Here is a 13220-nt window from a genome sequence, read left to right on the forward strand (position 1 = left end):
TAGGGAATTGTTGGAAAGTATCTTCATTGCTTCCGTAGAAAATCTGTCCAGAGGAAGAAAAGAGATACAGAGGACACCTGGAACACATCTTCGCCTTGTTCCTTCTCCTGCCAAAAGTTTGGTAGGTTCTCACTGGTTTTGTTAGAGTGACATATACTTTCATATTTCAAAAATCTTCCTGGTGAATTACTGAACCCCAAATGACTGTGAGTAATGTCTGTAATGCTTGCCTTCTAAAGGATTTAAGCCTGCCTGCGTAGTTTATAGCTGATAAACTGGGAGTCAATCTTTCACTGCAATGATGTATTCACTGCACTGAGAACCATTTCCATTGTAAATTAATTCTTGAAACGTTGGACCGTAAATGTCATCAGTATCATTACCAAGCTGCTCCCAGAAGCAGCAACTCTGTCAGTTTGCTGCAGGTGCTGGCTCCTAAAAGGAAGGTGTTCCAAACAAAACACATTAAACCATGACTCCATTCTCGAGGGCAACTTCTTTCAAAGGCCTCTTTACTTTATGCTGCTTGGCAGAGAGATTAATGGATGCCATTTCTGATACGCAATTGGCTTCAGGGTTTTTCCTGTGCCCTTTTAAAAAGAGGCACTCTTGAGTGCCTTTTAACAAATGTATTTTTCAAACATTCCTTTTTTGAAGCCTGCACTAGGTTTAGTCAGAGTTCATATGCTTACGCCTCAATTTGGAATATATAGACTTCAAATACAGCCACTTGTCGTTCCTTTATTGAGTCCTCTGTGCACAGGGAACTTACTACATGTCATGTGGGGAACTAAAAGAATCAGAGAAAACAGGGAGGCCATTTAGGAGCAGGTTTTTGTAGGATGAGAACCAGTCCTATCCTGATAAGCCAGGAAAGTAAGAAGTGAGACCCATCTCATGGTCTTACAGTAATTACTTCAGGTTTATAAGATGTTGCCTAACTTTGAAGTAAGTTTACTCATTGTGTGATGTCTTTTGGGGAAAAAATCATCTTGAGGAAATGAAGGTAAGGCAAAATACTAAATCCTTCACATAAATTTTACTGCATATTATGTCATTTGGAATATTATATTGATTCCAAATTTTTTATGCAGAATACAGAAGAATTTGAAAAGCAGTTTGTTTTTAAATGATGGTGCTTAGGGGCTGGGGCTTTAGCTCAGCGGCACAGGGCCTGCCTGGCAAGCACGAGGCTGTGAGTTCGATTCCCAGTACCAGCAAAAAAACAAACAAAAATGACCGTGCTTAGGTCTATGTATTATCTTTTTTTCCCCAAACTGTCCAGATTAACTCAGGAGCATGTGCATGGTCTCTAAGCTCTGGTTAAATCAATCTGGGGGACATTTTAGGTGGTGCAGACTGAGCTTTTTTTTTTAATCCATGCTCTGATTTTGTATTCTAGCAAAGTAATACAGAAATTTTTTATTCCTTTAAGAAGGAAGTAGGGAAATATTAAAAGGCATTCTCCTGAAATCGAATGTTTGATTAAATAATTCAAAATTGCTGTGTTCTACATCACACACATTTTTTTGTAGTGTTAAGTATCGAACGCAGTGCCTCATGTTAAACTGGTTTAAGTCATTGATAAGAAACCTTAACTCCTAACATGTACTTATGTGCTTAGAGCTAGAAGGACTGTAAATTTACCAACTTGTCTTAATAGCAGGTATTTAAGGAGCATTGAGCTTTGGATAGTAACTGTGATTAACCCATATGTGAGTTATGTTATAGATGATAAAAATGGGACTAGGATAAATGAGGGAATCTCAACAAATGTGGAAGAATTAGTAACAAACAGAACATGCTGTCTGACCACATTGCAAATGATTTTGATCTCAAATAAAAAATGCTCATTTATAAAACTCCTTGTATCAGAAGAGTTAAAAACTACAAGTAACAGGAATAAGGCAAAGATTACAAAAGACAGTGGACAGTCTTGGAACTGAATGTTTAGAATGATACTAAGATTTGGGGGATGCATACAATCTTCCAATTATTGTGTGAAAACAATAAATTTAATCAGCTATCATCTAAATTAAGAAATTTTAAAAGGATAAAATAATCAAAAGGAAAACTCCAAATTAGAAAACGTTATCAAATTTAATCTCTCAATTCAGTACAATTTCATTAAGGAACATGAGCTAATTCTAACATTTATATAAACCAAATAAGATCTAATTGAAGAGGGGCTGGGGATTTAGCTCAGCGGCACAGCGCCTGCCTGGCAAGCGCAAGGTCATGAGTTGGGTTCCCAGTACCGGAAAAACAAACAAAAAAAATTTTAAAAAGATATAATTGAAGAAACAAAAGGGGGAGTTACTTGTTTTGGTAAGCTTTGCTTTCCAGGACCCATGAACAAAACTGTTCATTTCATGCGGGCTGGAAAGCAAAGTGCTTTGGGAAGAGCAGTAGAGAAGAAAAGGCTGGGAACCTGATATAGTCTGAAAGGTCACTTCCCACAACCTACCCCAACACACCCAGAAATGCACTCTACCAATCTGCTGCACATTTAATGAATTCAGTCAATTTGGCAATCACAATTAATGGCCACATTTGTTCTACCAGGTATCAGAGTTGCTCTAAAAGATATATAATCAGACAGCTTGCTGTTGGTTAAGGGAGGAAATTCACTAGTGGGACAGAGAAAAGAATAGAGGCTCAAAATAAATTGACCTACCAAATGGAAACTGTATTGTAATGATGGCATTTGAAGTTTCAGTAAGTTATACTGGAAATCTTTTATTACTGAGGTGAAAATAAAGAAAAAGAAAGAAAAGGGAAGAGAAATGAAGGGAAGGGAAGGGAAGGGAAGGGAAAGACAAAAGAAGGAAAGGAGAGAAGAGGTAAGCTTTGCTTTCAGGTACAACTTAAAAATGAGAGAAAAAACTTTCAGAAAAAAATACAGAATAATATTTGGCACTGTTTACATGCCAATGGATTTCTTAGATAAGACATATATTTGGGTTTTTTTGTTTGTTTTGTCCTTTCCAGACTGGGTCTTGCTATGCAGTTCAAACCGTACTTGAGCTCACTTTGTAGCCCAGGCTGGTCCTGAACTAGCAACAATCCTTCCTCAGCCTCCTGAGTGCTGGAATTACACGTATGTGCCACCACACCTGGAAAAACATATATTTGAAATACAGAAAAGATGATTTATCTTTTATGTTACAAATGTTAAGTTTCATCATCAAGAGATGATAAAATAGTGAAAATAGAAGTGAGAAAAAGTCAACAGGAGAAAACATTTTCTCCACAAACTCAGCCTATTCTGGTTGAATAAATAGCATAGCATTCTGGTTAAAGTACAGGTTCTAGAAACAGATTTTGAGGGTTGAAATTTAGCTATTAAGCAAAGTACCTCATTTTTCTGTTTTAGTATTCTTATCTAAAACGATGACAATAGGATCTATTTTGTGATTAGTTGTGACAAATTATATATGTACATGTCAGAAACATGTATTGATAAAAAGAAAACATGGACAAATATGAAACATCTAAGAAAATGTAAAAAATAAGGTATATCAGATCTAAAAATAGTATCTGAAGTGCACTTATGTGTAAATGAATAAAATATAGTAATATATGAGAAAAGTTTAAAATTTTTTTGCAGTTAGATAACGGAGACATAAGGACAATTTTACTGTTGTGAATTTTTGTTAATATCTTACATAAATTACCAAAGGAGGCAGAGGCTCTTTCCTTAAGAGAAAGATAAATTATTTCTGTTTATTAATTTTTATGGAAGTTGAACAGGACACAATTTATTTAAGTTTTGCACCTTGCTTATAACAAAATCAGACATTTTCTATGTGTCTCCCTCATGCTTTTAAAAATTAATATAGCATTCCATGCCATGAGTATGCCATCACTTTTCTAGCCTTTCACAGCAATAACATATAGGTTATTTACAACAAATATTGCAATGACTATTCTTGAATACTGGTGTTTAGATACCTATATGAATATATTCAGATGGCAAAATTAAGACACAATGCATTTGCTGTGATCTTACTCTGTGTAGACCACTCTACTGATGATTAAGAAAAGCTCAGAGAAATGTCAAGAATGATAGGAAGTATAAAGTTACACTTCTGAATATGTCCCACATGATTTAGAGCACTCTGTACTTAAATAAATATGTGTTAGAACACAGAACCAGATATTTAAAATCTAGTTGACTAGTCCCATATAAGGATCTGCCAAAGTACTCTGATATGTCTACTGATCTTTCAGTTAGTTTTTAAGACAATAAAGAACCAATGCCTGGCAAGTGTGAGGTCCTGAGCTCAATTCCTGGAACCCAGAAAATAAAAGCACCAGTGGATGAACATACTACATGGGGAACACTGAGCAGAACAGAATAAGAAACTCAGACCTGTGATGGTCAGGAACTGTTGTATTTTGAAAGAAGCCAATGAAAAGGAGATCCTTGTAAAACAAAAATAGCTCATGGAAGTAAAAAAATAACAAATAAATAGGAAAATAATTGAACAATAAAGTTAAAGATGTCTAATAGAAAACAGAAAAGACAGCTCAAAAAGAGAAAATAGTAAAGATTGTATTGAGCCCGGCAAAGTAGTTTAATTTCCAAATAACAGGAATTCTAAAAGAGGTGAACAAAGAAAACGGGGCCAAAGAACAATTTAAAAATTTATTTTAAAAAAACTTCTCAAAGATAAAAAAAGTCTGGGGGCTGGGGATTTAGCTCAGCGGCAAAGCGCCTGCCTGGCAAGCCCAAGGTCGTGAGTTCGGTTCCCGGTACAGGAGAAAAACCAAAAAAAAAAAAAAAGATAAAAAAAGTGTAAGAAACGCTTAAATTGAGTTAGTCTGCTGAAATCCCAGAACAATGGGACAGTATGCACACAAATGAAATAATGTTAGTCTGCAATTTCAGAAGCTTTATGATGTCCCATAGAGATTAACACAGAGAATAGCCCAGCCACTCCACTGCAAGCATCAGTCAGCAAGAAGCTGAACACAACTACCCAAAGAAATTCAAGTGAGACCAGCAGAAAAGCATTCCAGCCAAACCACAGAATTACAAAAATAAAATGTTGTGTTAAGCTACTAAATTTGGGGGCACAATGTCATGCAGCAATAAATAATGAAGTATAGAATTATTTATTTGACTGTTTCAGTACCACCCCTTCCTTTCTCATTCCAACTTATCAGTTGTGTCACCAATATTACCAGCTGCTGCTTTTTCTCAGAAGCTTTAAGTGTGTCCATCATTAAATATGTTTTCTTTCTTACTTACATGAATTCATGCCCTTTTCTAACATATACTTAGTACCTATTATGGATTGAGCTCTTGATATATAAGAACTGGTCTCTGGCTTCATCTTTGACCATCACTCTATTCCAGTCTTAATTATAATCTTCCAATTGTGATATTTGTCCCAGGCCTCTTAGTCTTGAAGATACTATTCTCTCCCTATGGAATAGCCTTCCTTTTATTTCTATCTCCTCCTAGAATTTTCTGGATGCCTTGATTCTGCATTAATTGACAAAGTCTCCATTTCTCTGGGATACAGCCAAATTTGCTGCTGTCCCTGCTTCTTGTACAATATTTTTTTAGGTTTGGGGAAGCATTAGTATGCCAAAGAAAGTTTCAACTGGCCTTTCACATTCGTTCAGCTGCAGGATTGCTTTCAGCAGGTAAATTGAGGCTGCTATTAAATTTTTGGAGACCATACTCACAGTGAAAACCCAGTGAAGACCAATTACTCTGCTCTGAGCTCCCCAAGACATTGTCTTCCTGAAAATTTTAAATGTTTCAGACATTTCTTGCTTCATATTTGTTGTTTTTCTTTTTATTTACTTTTGATATTCCGCTACTGCTTTGAGAAATCTTCAGTTCAGCTTTAACATTTTACCTAATTCTTAAATTGCTCTCATCTCTACTTTATAGAGATAGGACTAGTTGTATTTATTGTACCTGAGTGTCTCATTTTCTTTCCTTGCTGGTTCAAACTTTACTTTTATTAGCTATTTTTCTAGGTTTAGCCTTGTCTGTGACAGACAGATATACAATGTGTTGGGGGCTGTGGAAAAGTTTCATTATTTAAATGAATTAGTCTGGCATTATTCCCCCAAATCAGATAATCCCAGCAGGAGATATTCTTCTATCAGACAAATATTCAGATCAGGCAAGACTGTATTATTGTTCTTCCCAGCTTCCTTTAGTATGTGCCATCCTGTGTTTATCTTCCTATGCATTCATGACGCCAACATTTCCTGGAGCATATTCTTTAAAATTTGGGTGGTATCTGTAAATCCATTGACAATAACTTTCATCTTGAAAGTTCATTGAGTACTTCTTGAGTACTGAGTATTTCTATATTGTTCATCCTGGTTTTTGTTTCTCAAGCTGGTCCACATTTTCTATATTAAACCTTTGCTATCACTGTCCTATTTTTCAAGGGATTTTCCCCAAGTGTGCTTGTTTTGATTCTGTTCAAGGTTTACTTGAACTACGGTGTTGTTCAAAGTCAGTAATTTTCTGAATTCTGCTCTTTGTGGAAATCATTTTAACCTACTCTTTAATATCTGCTCTTCTATTAGAAGTTATTGTACCTTTTGTGGGAACCAATATAATTCCTCTATTTCATATAGTCTCTGTTAAAAAAAAAAAAAGAAAACTTAGAAGCACTCTTTTGCTTTTTTATATCAATTCATTGTGGTGTTGAAGATCTAACATTATTTTTCCCTTTATATCTGGCTAGAATATATTCTATACTTTTAAAATTAAAGAGTTCTTTCTCTTCTTCAAGTTAAATAATTGCTTTTCCATGTTTATTTTTAGACTTTGCTCACTGCTCCCTGAATCTGTGGCTGAAATCTATACTTCCAAAGCATTTCTTGATTTCTTAGGAACTGCAATTCCAAGAATTATATTGCTCCAGAGACTTCCATAAACACTTTCATGCCCTGTAGTTTTACAAAAGTGTCACTGAGTTGTTTATTTCCAGCCAAGAAGGAAGTTTTTCCACTTGATAGTGAAGGAATAGGTAAACTTTTTTTTGTAATTATCACAATCAACCATCTGAGTAAAAATCACAGTTCAGGCGTTTAAATCTTAAGCCAGAGTTTGTGGAATAAACAAAACCATAACTACGTCGAGAGTATGCCATGATGGTAATGGAGGAGGTCCACACAGAAACAGGTGGGCAGGGCATGTAGGTCCAAGCTGTTAGCTCTTACTTTTCAAGAATACAGTTCAAGACAACAAAATGAAGACTGGAATTTCAGGCAGATGCAATAGCACTTTCTGTTTTGGCCTGGCTCTAAACATTGAAAGTTTAACATTTAGTGTCAGAATTCTTGTGGAACTCACCAGTCTTGTGTCTTTCAAAATCCTCATCTGAAATCTTTGCTGAAAATCAGAATGTAAGAAGCAAACATTTTTTCTGCCTACCAATAATCAAAAATAACTAATTCACTTTCTGTCGCGTGTGCAGTGTCGAGCCAGAATGCTCACAACTAGCATTTTAGGCTCAAAGCAGCCAGCATCTTAAGGCCATGAAGGAAAAGTTTTGCTCAGATAGAATCAATTGCTTGAAAATAAAGCTTCCCTAAACTCTGATTTCACCCAAGATCACCTCATGGATCTTTGAACTCAGCAAAAATCTCAGATCCTAAAGCCACTCACCTACAACATGCAGGTTAAAGTTAAACACGTGTCCTTAAAAACATGTCTTATAGTGAAATTTCAAGTACTATGTGGTTTCAATAAATGAATACTTGAAATAAATCACCACCAAAATGCCCAGCCCTAGTTATGGTCCCAAAACCCAAAAACAGAAGAGAATCTACCCTCTGGTGGCAAGTAAGATCCAAAAGGGAATCTAGTAGATCCTGCCTGATGCATGCTCAGCGCTTGCCTCCTTCTCACAAAGAAGATGCTAAGTCCCTCATCCTGGAGTTTCAGTCTACGCAGGTCATTCTGCACACTCGTTTTCAGCCAGGGCCTGTTTTACCTCACTCAGCCCCTCACCCCACCCCCAGGAGACATTTGGCTACCGGAACTTTGGCTCACAAAACTGGAGGGGTGGTACTGGCATCTAGTGGGCAAAAGACAAGAATGCTGCTAAACATCGTGCAGTGTACAGGACAGCCACCACAGCCAAGAAATAACAGGCTCAAGGCATCAGAAGTGCTAAGGCTGAGAACTACAGTGCTGTATGGAGACCTAGGAGTGCAGAGTTGGTGTTACTCCCTCACACCTGGATTTAACATCTTGCCAGAAATTGTATGTTAGGAGCTGGAGCTGATATTCCATACGAGTACTGGAATATTAGCAGAAGAGGGAAAGACACTAGAGGACAAAGTGACAAACTTTCTCTTCAAAATTCTGCATGTCTCTGTGTTCTGCTTGTATTTGAAATTCTGAAGAGTAGCTGTCTACATGACAGCACTTTGGATGAGTTTAATTCTAGTATCTCCATTGATATTTTTACTTTCATTTTCTACAGTGATTAATCAATCTCTACAGTGATACATTTTAAGAAGGAACTCTCTTCTTTTACTTGAAACTTCCACCAAGCCGGGGAAGAGAGAATATAGCTTATGAAATTATTTTTAACCTCTCAAAGACAGCAAGGAGCACATATTCCCAGTTGTGAATATTACAGAAGTTCTGTCCAAATTCTGACATCTTTGTTGGAGATAAAGAACTTATTACAATTGTTACATCTTTACTGAGGCAGTAGAATTCTCTCTGCTCTCTGGAATAGAAAAAAACACATGAGTCTGCAAGGTTTTCACTGGAAGCTTTCTGGTGCTGTGTTCTCTCATTTTGTGTGGCATGGGGGAAGACAACGTTACTTGACTCTTACCATATTATTAACTCTAAATCACATCTGAAATGAGAGCTCTGCAAGGAGGATTTAGATAGCAGCACGTCAAAGAAAGAACACAGTCTAAAAATATTTTTCATCTGAAATCTCATTCGCAATGTGCCACATATTGTTTTCCTTAACATCCTCTCTTCCCTGCCTTTGCAAAATTATAATTAGAAGGCCTGTCTAGTGTATTCAGTGGAAAGGAGGGTGGGGATTTCATGACCCAGCTGCTAAATTTATAGAAATTTATAAAATTCCAGTTTAAAGTACTCTAAAATCATAAAATTCTATACTGAAAAGAAAATTATAATCCTCCTAGCTTCCACACTTTCAAAAATACACAAACTGAGGGATCTCCCCACTTCCATGGAGATCTGTCTTGCTGAAAATCACATAGCATGCTAGGAAAATCCAGATATCCTGATTCCTGGACCAATCATTTTTCAACTTTGTAATATTGTTTTACTTCTGGCATCATTCTTCCACCAAATATTTATTGACCATCCATTATAGGCCCATTGGAAACATAAAAATGAAGCAAAGAACCCTTTGCTAACAGTTGAATAAGGGGAAATATTTACCCAATGATGATGAGAAATGTATATATGAAATCATATGCTCACTGAAAGAGAAATAAAAAGCTTTCTATAGAAATTAGATAGGTTGGGGCTGGGGATTTAGCTCAGCGGCACAGAGTCTGCCTGGCAAGTGCAAGGTCGTGAGTTTGATTCCTGGTACCGGAAAAAAAAAAAAAAACAGGTCATGTATGTGATTAAAAAGAGATAGTAAGGGTTTTGGCAAGTGAGAAAATCTGGAGTATGCACTGTAAGTTTTGGCTACTACCAAGAAGGGATCAAGCCTATTCTTCCAAGATAAATTAAGAAGAATAATTTTTGTATAAACTGGCTATGACTTAAACTTTCCAGTTTTGTATGTGCAGTGAAGAAAGAGAGATGTGATAAGAAGAAGAAAGAAAGGTGACAGACCAGAGTGGGGCTGGGATGGCCAGCTGGGTGACATGTTGAATGTGACCTTGTCTCAGCAATCCCTCTCCCTCTTGTTTAATTCTGATTGTTTCATTTTGTTTTAGTGCGAAATAGTAAGCTATCTATCTTATGTCTGTTCATTATCTCAATAACTGGCCCATTTTTGGACTCTAACTGGCTTCCTATGTACCTTGGGAACTCGTATTTGCATTTGTTTTACAGATTGAGATGTGAAACATTTCCATAACTTTTGTGCTCCCCCTTTGAACCTTAGATGGGCGGTGAATCTCTTTGGTGACAGGCTCTTACTGAAACTACAGAACAGATGGCCGTTGGCTGAAAATCATAAAGAACAGAGAGAAATCAGCCATGAATTACAAGTGCCAAGAAATCCCCCAAAAGTTATTCTGTATTAATTAGCATGGAATATACTAGAAGACCCAGAATACTGAAAGAAGAAAGGAGTTTATTGTTTTCTTCAAAGAGTAGTGAAAGCTTTTGATAGATTTCAAGCACCTGCTTTCTTTTTTCCAAAGATAGAGATAGATGATAATTTCTTTTTAGTTTGAAGTGGCTGGGTATGGGATGGGGAAATGGTTGGTATGCATGTCCTTTAAACACCCACAAGTGAGGTTATGGCACCACTAATGTATGAAAAGTTGTGTAGTAATGAAGATACCGATTCTATTTTTAGGGTACTTATAGTTTAGATGTATAGGAATGAGTGCTATTTCAGCTGTGTATTACTGTAGCAAAAAAGGAAAACTATATTGCCCCTAAACAAAGGTAAGGAAATCACTCAGTAATTTGTCATGGATGATTATTTTTATCAATGGAGAAACCATACAATTTTGGAATAAAAGTCTATTGACTACTTAATGGGTGCAAGTGCCGGGATTTGCCAGATGAATAAGGAAGCTCTTGACACGTGTCATATTCTATTTTAGTCTCCCAGTCTTGAAAATAAAGTTCCTTCTTTCCAAAACTGATTCTGCTCTATTAATACTTCAGATCTCATTTTACATAATTCCTTTGTTCTGAAGCATTTCCTGACCTGTAAGTTCGGGTTAAGAGTTCTTCCTATGCAGTCTCATGAAAAGCCTGTGTATGTCTCTGTTACATCCCTGGATTTTCTGCCTCTTCATCTAGACTCTGGTAGGAAGGCAGTTTTATTTATCCTCATCACCTCAGTGTCCTGTGCAGTGCTCAGCATGTAGCAATACTCACTGTATGGTTGAATAAATGAGTGAATAAATGGATGAATGAACACATGAGATAATGAATGGGTGGGTGAATGAGATACTACAATCTAGAATGGAGAATGGAAGTAGCAATTTTTATCACTCAATGGAAATGGAAAGATCTTTACAGAGTAGATAGGAATATGTTGGGATTTTAAACATTCTTTAATACAGTCAATAAAGATTTTTTGAGGCTCTAATAAGTGCCATATACTTTTCTAGATAGTAGAACTGTACTCCAGAGCAAAACAACCAGATTTCTACTCTCAGAACTTTATACAGCAGAACTAGAAAGACTTTAAAGTAGTATATACCTAATTACATGTATGAGTAAATATATGCACACATGCATACATTTGAAGGAGTCATGAATGCTATGATGAATATAGAACAGTGTTATATGAAAAGGTGTGTTCTGGTTTAGACCTAAAGTGTCCCCCAAAGCCTCATGTGCTTTGAGGTGGGGCTTGGGGAAGGTGATTGGATCACGGAGTGCTGTAGTCATCAGTGGATTAAATCTTTGACATATTTGCAGCTGAAGGTGCTGTTAGGAGGTGGAACCTGGTGACTGGGGACATGACCTGGAAGGGTGTCCATCCTTCCCTTCTCTCTCTACTTCTATGAATTGAGCAGCTTTCCCCCACTGTGGATTTCTTCTGTCTTGGAGGCAACAGACCATACATGGACTGAATTCTCTGAAACCATGATCCAAATGAACCACTTCTCATGTGAGCTGCACGAGTCAGGAGTTGGTCTCAGACATGATAAAGCTGACTGCTACAGAGTAAAAGTGCATAGGACTTTTCCAGGTTGGGCTAAGCCCAAACTCTTTTCAGTTTTATTATCACGTGCTGGTCAGCTCTCATGAACCTTGCTGATTTGGAAACCCTCCAAACGCCACATTGCTCCAAGTGGGCAAAGACTTCAGTCTCTTGCTGCCTTTTCTTCCCCCAACTTTGAACTTCTTGCCTTCCTTTACCTTATAGTCAACGAGATCCTTTCCTTCTGCTCCTTTAGGCCTGAAATTAACCTCCATATCTCTTAGTGAACAAACTATCTTCTATCCAAACAATCAGAGGACTACTCAAAAATATAAAGAAAAAAGTGGTATGGTTGTTCAAGCTTAGAGTGAAAAGAACGAATTTTTGGTGTGAGTGATCAGCATTCAGAGAAGCATAAACATCTTTTCTCAAGTTAGGAATGATAATGGGGCAACTGTTTTTCAATGGACTTTCTATATAGATGCGTAATAAATCTTTAGCTAGGCTGGAATATGTAGCAGTTCAAAGTTCTCCAACTTAACTAAAAATCAAAGGATTTGAATGGTAGTCCACCCAGAATGCACGTTGCAATTTTAGTATTTCTAGCGTGAGCACTGAAGTGCCAATAGATTTGACAAAATTCTTTCTTTGATTAAATGTGAGCATATTGAACTCAAGCATTTTATGTATCATAGCCATAGGCATTGCAGCTATGTTCTATGAAAGTCCCTGAATTCATTAACTGTGGAGGCTTTTTTTTTTTTTTTTTTGTTTTGGTTTTTCTCCGGTACCGGGAACCGAACTCACGACCTTGCGCTTGCCAGGCAGGCGCTTTTGCCGCTGAGCTAAATCCCCAGCCCTGTGGAGGCTTAATGAATCAAATTCTACTAATGTTTATTGCTTACTAAGCTATGTTCTTCCAAATGTAATGTGTATTTTAGTTACCCAAACTAAAACCAAAATCACATTTGTTGTTTAAAATATCACTGAGTATGAAATCTAATATCCATTATTTTAGCTTCTGCATTACTAATGCAAAAAATCAAGTTTCACAGAAGTCTAAGCAGACTACATTATGCACAAAATTTCTCAGTATAACTTTCTGTTTCTAACTTGAACAAATAAGAATTTTAAGAAGGCTACCTTGTTCCAAGATTCAAGGACAAGACAAGTACCTTCTGTTTATTATTTCACTCAGCAAATACTGAGGTCAACCTATAATGTTACAAGATATCACAGCAATTACTTGGATGTAATGAAATCTATTCTCTGATTAGGAAGATAGTAACCAAGTAATCCATATAGAAGTAAAGCTACAAATGATACAATGATCACCAAGTACTTTAAAAGCACATGACCAGGGTTCCTAATGTAGTTTTGAAGAATCAG

Source organism: Chinchilla lanigera, unplaced genomic scaffold, assembly GCF_000276665.1.
Source record: "Chinchilla lanigera isolate Chin_1 unplaced genomic scaffold, ChiLan1.0 scaffold00004, whole genome shotgun sequence".
In the NCBI taxonomy this organism is placed as follows: domain Eukaryota; kingdom Metazoa; phylum Chordata; class Mammalia; order Rodentia; family Chinchillidae; genus Chinchilla; species Chinchilla lanigera.